The sequence below is a fragment of the Thermobia domestica genome, chromosome 9, assembly GCF_964235325.1.
Source record: "Thermobia domestica chromosome 9, izTheDome1.hap1.1, whole genome shotgun sequence".
NCBI classification, from domain to species: domain Eukaryota; kingdom Metazoa; phylum Arthropoda; class Insecta; order Zygentoma; family Lepismatidae; genus Thermobia; species Thermobia domestica.
Window position 1 is genome coordinate 130,600,407 of NC_137462.1, and position 11,786 is coordinate 130,612,192.

Sequence of the window (11,786 nt, forward strand, 5' to 3'; positions counted from 1 at the left end):
CACAAGAAAGAGCATTTAGCAAAGTTTAAATATACGCAAGTCATTCCACAATTTACTTCATTAATAAATATGATTTAAGTGTCATTATATCAATCTTTCTTGGACTCGTCGTAACCTTGAAGAATTCTGATAAATTCTACATGAATCTAAGACGGAAATCAGTACACATTTTGTACATAAATTTACAAAACGAGACAAGAAAATTTTGATTCCAGACAGGACTTTCACAAACATTTACGACACGAGACGAGAAAACCTGAATTCTCATCTCGTCTTGAGGGCAACGCTATAAGCAAGTAAGTTAGAAATCAAATATGCACGATCATGGTTCCTTTAAGCTGCACTAAGCTGTAAATATACCCAATATCGCATTGGGGGTGAAAGGGGAGCGATTAAAGTGGAATGCCTGATAATTTAAGGTTCCTCATAACTCCAGTGAAATTCAGGAAAAAATCTCTGAATTACGAAAAAAAGAAAACATACAAAATGCATTTTCAGGGTAACTCTTACAGCCATTACGTTATTATAAGATTAATGCTACTTCTGAAACTGATTTGATTGAATATGTATTTGGATAACGAAACTACTTTCATAAGTTTTTCAAAGTATCAAGTTTGAGAAGAACGAAGTTTGTCTTCCACTGTTGTTCTCATTGCTCATAGATACTAGTGATGAAATAATTGGTCGAAAATCACGCGGCCGCTTCTTACATCAATTCATGAAGAAAATTAGTTCCAATATTAGGCACCGAAGTTCAGTATTAACAAAACAAAACAAAACAAAACAAAAAAAACACCCAGCCTCTGCAACCATACGTAGCACATTTTAAGACTTACACTTGAAATAAAAATATGACTGGATAAAGACGATTGCCTTTGTCTTTGAATTTCATATGTGAATAACAATATAGGGCTTTTCAGATAGAGGAGGGGGAGGGGCAGGTTTTATTAAACAAGATCGCACATCTGATATGTTTTAACTATAGGCAACTTGTACTTGCAGGCTAAACTCAGTCTTCTGAAGTCAAACGACAAATACCATTAAGATGTTCAAAAGAATTACGTATCATTATTATTACATACTACAGACACAAAGATACCACTAGGCTCCCAAGTTTCAAAATTATACTGTGTGTGAAAGCAGTTAGTAGATTTAATTCTTTGTCACATGATAGCTAGACCCTGAGAGAAATTCAGAGGGAGTCCACGGGAAAATTCTTTCGTCATAAATAAAGGTTGTACTACTTAGAATTGTTATAAAACGAAGATATCAATTGGAAGATGGTTAAAAAGAAATAAATTTAAGAAAAAATTTAAGACATGGATAACTGATATTTACCCTCGTTTACGCTCTTGGTTCAATTTAGCTGTATTTATATGCTTTGGACATTTGAGGTAGAAATGACTAAATCGAGAACCGTTACCTACTAACAAACACAATAGGTAAAACCTAAAAATACGAGCCGTAAGTGTTATATTTTTTGCCAAATTAACTTCCTGCCATTCTGTCCTGCCATTTCGTCCGCTGCCATTTCGTCCTCCTGCCATTTTGTCCGCAGCCATTTCGTCCTCCTGCCATTTCGTCCGCTGCCATTTCGTCCGCTGCCATTTCGTCCTCCTGCCTTTATTTCCTGCCATTCTGTCCTAAATTCGTCCATGGTAGAATGAAATGCGTTCATAATAATTTCAATTTACGGTAGAGTTATCAGCAAGCCCGAAACCAGCCACAGAGCTTTGTGGTGGCCATGAGTATGTTAGGGGGTGCCAAGTCATTAAAAATTCTCTTACAAATATCTAAATTGGGTTTTTTGTATTGAGGTCTGGAGAAGTCATGAAAAGTCTAGGAGACCAGGTCCCCTAGCCCACCTCTGGTTGCGGGCCTGGTTATCAGTCAGTACAGTATAACGCACGAAGAATAATATTAAGTTTCATTCAAAACTATTATTTAATGTGCAAAATTGCTTATACATCTTTTCTCTCATTCATGTAATAAAAATAGATATAGGTATGTATTGAGAATTCACCAAACACTCATGTTGTTCCATCCTCAAGAAGCAAAATAAAAGAAGAAAGAAAACAACTCTTTCCCACAGCTTGGTGATTTAAATATGGAAAAACTGACCGGCAAAGAAACTGAGTGTAGTGGGGTGTGGTCAAAAGTGATTAGCATCGAGCATTTTACTACTTGAATCACACGGCCAGGTGGCATAAATTTCCTTTAACTTCTCCGAAAGAGATATTTTATAAAGAAGGGGAAAAAGGAATGTATAGTTCCATAAATCTACCAACCAAATGTGCAAATGTAGAAAATGAATTTGAATAGACAGCATAGACATCAATGTATACGGTTCACATAAAAAGGAATAAACATCTGTAATTTTCAAGAGATTACATTGAATGGATAGATCCTTATTCCACCCTTCTCCCGCCAACAACTTACATCTACTGAGTTTCCTGATTCAAGAGCAGTGATGACAGTTGGCGGGAATTGTTATTTCAAATCGGCTGTAAACAGGAAATTCTGACATTCTCATATATTGTATTATGCGTTGTAATTAATTCATTTTCCCTATTGATCAGGCTCCCTCACGCACAATTCTCTCACTGACTCATCTCAAGGTTGACGAACTTTGCATACATCTAAGCTGGAAAGGAAGAGATAAAAGTCGGCAAAAACACAATAAAACAAAAGGTTTAGTACTACGGATTCCTGCTGCGAACTGACCGTGAGAAGACAGCAGGTAATTTCGCTTTGCTACAATTTTACTCGCACCGTGACATGAATTTGATGTTCCTTAAACAAATCTGTTACTTTTGCGCTTTAGCACACCCACATTCACACACACGGGCGACTCTATTGTTTCAATGATCAGAAAAATAAATATCATACTGATCCTCCTATACATATAATACAAAACAACGAACAAATTAGGACAAAAATTGCAGTACACAAAGTTTACCGCTTCGTACCATTATGCAGAACGAATCTTTCGATAATGTCACGTAGATGTGATCAAGCCTGTACCATCTGGTCTTCAGTTTTCAGCAATTCTGGTTTCACGAAATTTTTCTCATGAGAATACGTATGACATATTCCGGAGGTGTACTTTCTATCCAAAAATAAAATAGTAAACATATTAAGAGCACTAAACGATATACATAAAGAAGAGAGAGAAGAATACTATTTACTCCTATCACTTATCATAGTTCTATTTTTTTAATAGCTCATTCGTGTCACAAGGGTGTCTAATTTAGTCCTTTATCGTGCTAGGAAGAAAGATGGTGAACATAATAATAATAATAATAATAATAATAATAATAATAATAATAATAATAATAATAATAATAATAATAATAATAATAATAATAATAATAATAATAATAATGATAATAATAATAATAATAATAATAATAATAATAATAATAATAATAATTATTATTATTATTATTATTATTATTATTATTATTATTATTATTATATTAGTATTATTATCTTTGGTGGGTGCTTGCAGTCAGTGTCCGTAATCGAAAACCGATACCGAAACTAGGTATAAGACCTATAACATCGATCTCTTTTATGATAAAAGTGCACCTGAGAATCGCATAAAAGCATCAAATTTTGTGTTCATTATAAATATTATTACGGAGCTAAAAATTCAGGTAGTGTTCTCTCCTCAAATCAGGAAATTTCAACATTCAAAACTATACGAGACGTTCTGTGATATTTATTTTTTAAAGAAGGGGGCCGCGGTGGCTCAGTGGTAGAGCGTTCACCACTGGCACTTTAGCTCACTTGTTCGATCCCAGATCTAGTGAAGTAGATTTTGTGGTGGATAAACACCGTACGTGTGGGTTTTCTTGGGATTATTTCGTTCCCTCCCACGATACATTTCACCATTACCTTCATTTCTAATTATAACCGTCTCCTTTAGCCTAGCCGGTATACGAGTGCGACGTTAAATTAAAAAATATTTCATTGATTATCATTTTCTTTATTACATAATTCTTTCAAGTAATTTTCTCGAAGGATGTTAATTAATTACGTAGTTTTCAAATACTGGGTTAACACACTCATAAATCAATTGTTGTTGAGCTTATTTACACGTCATTTTTAGAGTCAGTAAAACGCTGATGATTTTCGGAAAAATTAGTCTCCTTACTCTGTTGAAATGAATATCGAATGATAGGTTTGACTGTAGAGTGACTCCAAGATCGGTTATATAATCTCAATTGGTGTTTGTTAATAGTGCACACATTGCGTACATAGTTCATTTTCCTGGTGTATGATACTACATTGCATTTTTGAATATTTAACAACTTGTTTGACTCACATCATTGGAAAATAGAATTTATGTCGCTTTGCAAAAAAAAAAAAAAAAAAAAAAAAAAAAAAAATAGCGTCTAATTCCGTGGAGATACTGCGATAGATTTTTAGATTGTCAGCAAACAATAGTTTGTGGGAGGATGCTAACAGGTGGTAAATCATTATTAGGGTTTGGTACCGAGACCGAGACGGACTTTTACATAACAGATACCAGACCGAGACCGAAATAGACATCTATTAATCGAGACGAGACTTAGGTCAGTGTAGTCAACATTTGTTTCGTTGCTGTGTTAGATAATATGGAAACGATTGACTAATGTACAGTGGCGTATTTAGGTGGTGGCTATCGGGCTCATACCCCTTCCGAAATAAATTTATGATATTTTTTTTCGCATTGCACGTACAACACAAATGTTTTTCTTACCCGTTCCTCAAGCCTCTCTCGAAACAAAATCCACTACTAATGTATATAGCCTTCTCTCCCCCCTCTCTCTCTCGCATATATATATATATATATATATATATATATATATATATATATATATATATATATATATATATATATATATATATATATATATATACAGGCCCCCATCCATGATCTTCTGACGGGGGGTGCACCAATAACTAGCAGTGCATTTGAATTAAATATGAATTTTTAAAATGCCTTTAAGCATCTGTGATATGAGTGAGGAAATGCCCCGGAAATGCTGTCTGTTCTCGGCGAATCCTTTTCCTTCAACCTTCAGCAAATTAACTTAAACTATTGCTTTTACAAAACTGCGCTTTCTTTTAAGGCCACAGACATTTTCGGAAAACGTTGCTATTTTCACTACTAACTTCTCACTTTAGATAGTGTATATTTGCAACGAAGGGGAGTGCACGCGCACCGATTCATCCCTTAAATGCGGCCCTATATATATATATATATATATAGGCTATAGCCGCGCAGTGGCGGATCCAGGGGGAGGGGGCGATTGCCCCCCAGAAGAGGAAACTTATATGATCAAGGGCGGGGCTCAACCATAGCTTTATCCAGTGTTAAGAAAGTAGAATTAAAGTCTCCGTTTTATCCAGTGTATACCTGAGCGTCAAGGGAGGCGGTGACTTCAACTTTCGCCTATTCAAGATTCGCCTAATAACCTCAAGCAATGGAATTTACAGATGTTAACTCAAGAGAAAGTGTAGGCGATTCTAGAATTCAAGATTCAACTTTCCAGATTTGCCTAATGTGAAATTATGTTGGTAGTGCCGACAAGAAACGACACAAAAATTTTTATTTTCTAAATTTGAAAAATTAATATATATTTTTTTAGTCCAGTACCGGTATGTAGCGGTCTGAATCCGGAAAAAATTAGTAACTTAATGAAACTTGCAGGACAGCTTCTTTCCATGAAGTATATGCATATCTTAAAATGCTTACAAGTAAACCTTACGTTTGGGTGAATCGAGTTGCTCACTGAGACACATATGAGAAAGTAGTACTAAATGTGGTTAGTATTTCAGTGAAGTTGTAGGTGCGAAGCTCCAGGGGTTTAGGAGATACAGCTACCAGAACATCACATGGAAGTACAGAATATTCTTCATACAGTTGGAGGTAAAAGCTCTGTAAGACCTCTTGTATTGGCAAAAGGTGAATAACAAATATAGGGTATATATTAGGACTAGGGGGAAGTCATATAGTAAGGGTATACCTGACGGCGGCCATCTTGAAATCCGCCATTTTGAATTAAAGTTGTTTTTAAAATATTAATAGGGTCATGTGATACATGATTTAAGGCGCAAATTTAATCAGAAGAACAATGGTCACGTTAATTTTGAGTTACGCACAATTGGTAAAAAAGTTACAGGGACATTAAATATTGTTGCAGCATATGTACTAGTCCTTTACCCCACCTTGTAAATTTTGTTTTAATAATAATAATTAAATAAAAAGCAGGTGGATAAATATTAGGTCTATGGTAAGAGTTGCCTTGATGGTGGCCATGTTCAAATCCGACATTTTGAAGCAGACAAAATTTTTAAACAAAACGCATAACAGTGATACCTTATTAATAGCAAATTTTACCATAACTCTAACGGTATAACCATTTTTGCTTTATCATTAACCAGCACAAAATTAAATGGATCGCTCCTTACGACTACGGCTTTGACGGAATTGTTAACGACAGATGTGTCAAATGTAACTCGATTGCCTTTGTCAGGTGTGCTTACTGTGAGCAGAGCATTTGTGCAAGTGATGCACTCTTTTCTGAACTACATATTGATTGTACTAATTGTGGACTTTTCTGGAAGAAAGACCCAAGTTCAATTATGAATCAATTCCTCTTTGGTCATTTTTCCTTAAATTAGCAACTTGTGAATGCGATAACAAATGCTGGTTAATGATAAAGCAAAAATGGTTATACCGTTGGATTTATGGTAAAATTTGCTATTAATAAGGTTATGCGTTTTGTTTAAAACTTTTGTCTGCTTCAAAATGGCGGATTTGAACATGGCTGCCATCAAGGCAACTCTTACGATAGACCTAATATTTATCCAGCTGCTTTTTATTTAATTATCATCATTAAAACAAAATTTACATTGTGGGGTAAAGGACATATGCTGCAACAATATTTAATTTCCCTGTAACTTTTTACCAATTGTGCGTAACTCAAAATTAACGTGACCATTATTCTTCTGATTAAATTTGCGCCTTAAATCATGTATCACATGACCCTATTAATATTTTAAAAACAACTTTAATTCAAAATGGCGGATTTCAAGATGGCCGCCGTCAGGTATACCCTTACTATATGACTTCCCCCTAGTCCTAATATATACCCTATATTTGTTATTCACCTTTTGCCGTTACAAGAGGTCTTACAGAGCTTTTACCTCCAACTGTATGAAGAATATTCTGTACTTCCATGTGATGTTCTGGTAGCTGTATCTCCTAAACCCCTGGAGCTTCGCACCTACAACTTCACTGAAATACTAAACACATTTAGTACTACTTTCTCATATGTGTCTCAGTCAGCAACTCGATTCACCCAAACGTAAGGTTTACTTGTTAGATATCCGCCTTAAGCTTTACCCAATATGACTAGTAAAAGGGGAATAACATTTCCAATTATATATTTATGCATCGCATGGTGGTGACGCACTAGCTTTTTGTCGATATTTCCCATACAGAAGACTTATTTCACACCAGTCACTTATCCTTCAGTTTTACCCATAAGAGCAAGTGCGAGCAGACGACACGTATTGAAGGTGTACATAATAAGCAAATTTGATTGGAGCAAGATATTCCAGCAATTTATTGAGGATCGGAGGGGAAAATGAAGAAAATGAAATGAGATGTTTAACGTCCCACGATTATGCCGGCTAGGCTAAAGGAGACGGTGATGAGAAGTGGATGGAATGGTGGAATGAAGAAAGTGTGAGGAAATGGGAGAACTCCGAGAAAACCCACGCACACGGTGTTTGTCTACCAGAAAATTCACTTGGCGTAAGCTTGGATCGAACCGAGGACCCCAAGCACCAGAGGTGAACGCTCTACCACTGAGCCACCGTGGTCCCAAGGAAAATGAAGAATGCTACCCAATTAGTTGTTTGGACATACCAGCATCAAACTCTTTTCTGAAGCTGGTGTATTGAAAATGTAAAGCTCTCATGTACTTAGTTCAACTGTTCATCTTCGAGATTGTTTTACTCAGACATGTGCATTAATTGTAGCGAAATCATATTTTGGGAATCAGAAAACAACAGAATGGAAGTGACATGTTGGCGTTATCTTATAGTGTTGAACTATCCTCGAATTATGCGTTATTTCTATGAATCTTTCGAAGTTCTTCCTTTCGTTTTCTTTTTTAGTTTTTCAGTGTAATAGGTACCATTTCTGTTCCGAAAGAAGTAGAGATTATTATATGAAGCCTAAATTACTAAAATATAAACTCTCTCCTTAATACTCGTTGTTTCAACTACTTTTTTTTTTTTTTTTTCATCTGAAGTAGCAGTGGGTCTGATTCAACCGGATCGTTTATGTCCTAACAGTGCACCGTGCCAGGTATGGGTTAATTTTTGTGTGCTTTATATAATATAAATTATTTCTATCGTTTATAAAAAGCTGAATTTTGCTTAAATAACGTTTTCCCTACAGACTATTTTGCTTGATAAGTTATGTTCCGTATAATGTCCCATATTTTGTATATATAATTTGTAATTATGGCATGTTGACACATTTTCTTTATTTTTATCCTTATATCAATATTATATGTATAAAAATATAAGGAAATCAGAAAAATACGCTTGAAATAAATACAAGATTAAATCATACAAATCTTCTCTATCATTTGTAACTTTTTGTCTACCTGACCTACAAATATGAACTATATATTAAACAAAATAAATTTTAATTACAAAATATTTTGTTGTAAGTTCCAAGACTGTAGAATTGAACATAAGTTAAGAAATCAATTAAAACATGATTGTTCTACAGACGGTGGCGGTCAAATTGGAAATTTAAGCCAAATTGGATGCAGCTCAAGAAGGATATTCGGGGACTTTAGGATATTACTATACTTGATGAAAGGAAATTATCCTGCAAATTTCATTAAGATACTAATTTTTGCTAGGTTTGTCAAAATTTTCCACTACATACTGTATTATTCAATAAGAGCGCGAAAATAGGAAAGGTTAACTATTAATGAGATGCAGAACTATCAACGTATGTGAGTTAAACCAAGTTAAAAAAAAAAAAAAAAAGTTCAACTTTCGCCTAACAAGGAAATTAACTCTGTGTCATCGCTTTGATTTGTCATTTGCATAGCTAGGAGGTATTAAGCGAAACTTAAAGCCCCAAGGGAACTATAGCCCCTATAACCCTCCTCTTGAATCGTCTTATATATATATATACATACAGCGTGCGAATTAGATAATCTATATTGGGGGGGATAAAATTAGGCCAACAGAACATAAAGTCTGAAGGTTTGTAAATGAAAAATCGTTGAAAATGTATAAAGTAAGCTGATGTAACATCATTAGTATGAAAACAGTCAACCAATGTTTTAAAAAATGGTAAAATTCTTAGCATTTTCTCCTATTTGAAACTTTTTTTTTTTTTACCAGGTTCGACTGATTATCTAAAAAAAAAAATATGTAATACTTTGTACCTATACAATGAGAAGTTTACCACTCATTCAAACAATGTTTTCAATATTACACTTGTTATCTCGTACAAAGAAAGTACGGAGCTTAAAGGTGTTTCGAATACATATGTATATCTGATGGGGGTAGGGTAATGTTTGCTTCAACTGTTAAAGATTTAAAATGTACACTCATGTCCAAAATGATTGATTCATATCTATAATTGTCTTCTTGTAAGAATATAATTTGATAATGATTTTGCAGGGTACTTTTAATACTGATACGATGTGTATAATCGGAAAATGTATATTTGTGGTAAATTTCATAGGAAAAGAATTATAAATATGAAAATTAGAATGAGTAAAACAAAATATTGCTAAATGGACAAGAAAGTTTATTTTCGTTTTATTTTTATTTACTGCTCTCTTGACGTGAAATTTGTCACATACATGTCTTTGCCGATTAAACACGTACTAATATTATAAGAAATACCGGGCGAATTCATTATCAAATTATATTCCTACAACAACATATTTATAGACATGCGACGATAATTTTGGACATGAGTGTACATTTTGCAGCTACTTAACTGTTTGTAGAATTTTGTATAATTCTCTTCATGATTTGTGCTATTGATTTTCTATAATTATATTTTGGAAGTTTGAGGAAATTCTTGAATTCATTATGTGTTTTTCTTTCATCACCCACATTTAGTTAGAAGAATTAGTATTTGTCAGTGTCTAGTAGTCCATTATTTACGCACTTCAGTTAGAAAAGTTCAAGATAGCAAAATTCAACACTATTTAGTAACAAGGAAAAATGCTACAAATTTACATTTATATGATAAATTTCTTTTTCATAAGTCATTCTTGCTCTACATAAATTTTCGAGTTCATTTTTTATATTTTCCATGAAATTGAAGTTTATTATCGATAATTACACCACACCAAGTACTGATTAATATGGTTGACATTCATATTGAAAGCCAATACAAGAATCTTCCTCAGTCACCCCAAAAGAAAGAAAATAAATGTGAATTGCACATGTGTGTCCTAACTTATTTGGTAGTTTTCGCCAATACTACATGCCTTAATAATATCGAACGAGTTAGTGTTATTCTATATATTGTTGCGTAGCGTTTATAAATGAGTTTGCATCAGATTACGAAATATGTACTTAAAATATCAAATTATAGAAAATAAATATTATCAAGCAAACCAAAAAGGTTAAGTGGCAAAAGAAATTGAATGTAAAAAGATAAATATTTTTTAAAAATAAATATACAATTTAAATTATCGACTAAAAGTGTTTAACAATTTCCAGATTATACCAACATAGCTAAAGCATATCCCAAAAACCATCTCCATATCCCACTACGAAACTGTCCCCAGTGCCGATTCTGCCATTGTTATTTAAATATCGTCACATTAACTCGTGAACAATTTAAAGTACGTGAAAGCCCTAATTGTGTATTTGTAGCACTTACAAGCACTGAGGAAACACTAACGATTGACAGCACTATTGTATAATTTGGAAAATATTCACAAAAATGGCGTTTCTTCCTTGACGTCAACTAAATATCACTACTTTTATTAGTTAATAACTTTACATGGATGAAAGTACTAACGTTGTGCTTGCAGTACTAACCACTGTTAACGCAGTACTAACGATTGACACTACTTTTGTATAATTTGGAGAATATTTAGAAAAGTGGCGATTCTGGCTAGACGTCAAGTGAATTTCGCCACTTTAACTCGTTAATAACTTTATATGGGTGTGAGTACTAACGTTGTGCTTGGAGTACTAACCAGAAATAACGTAGTACTAACGATTGACTCTACTTTTGTATAATTTGGAGAAGATTTACAAAAGTGGCGATTCTGGCTTGACGTCAAGTGAATATCGCCACTTTAATTCGTTAATAACTTAATATGGGTGTGAGTACTAACGTTGTGCTTGGAGTACTAACCAGTACTAACGTAGTACTAACGATTGACACTACTTTTGTATAATTTGGAGAAGATTTACAAAAGTGGCGATTCTGGCTTGACGTCAAGTGAATATCGCCACTTTAATTCGTTAATAACTTTATATGGGTGGGAGTACTAACGTTGTGCTTGGAGTACTAACCAGTACTAACGTAGTACTAACGATTGACACTACTTTTGTATAATTTGGAGAAGATTTACAAAAGTGGCGATTCTGGCTTGACGTCAAGTGAATATCGCCACTTTAATTCGTTAATAACTTTATATGGGTGTGAGTACTCACGTTGTGCTTGGAGTACTAACCAGTACTAACGTAGTACTAACGATTGACACTACTTTTGTATAATT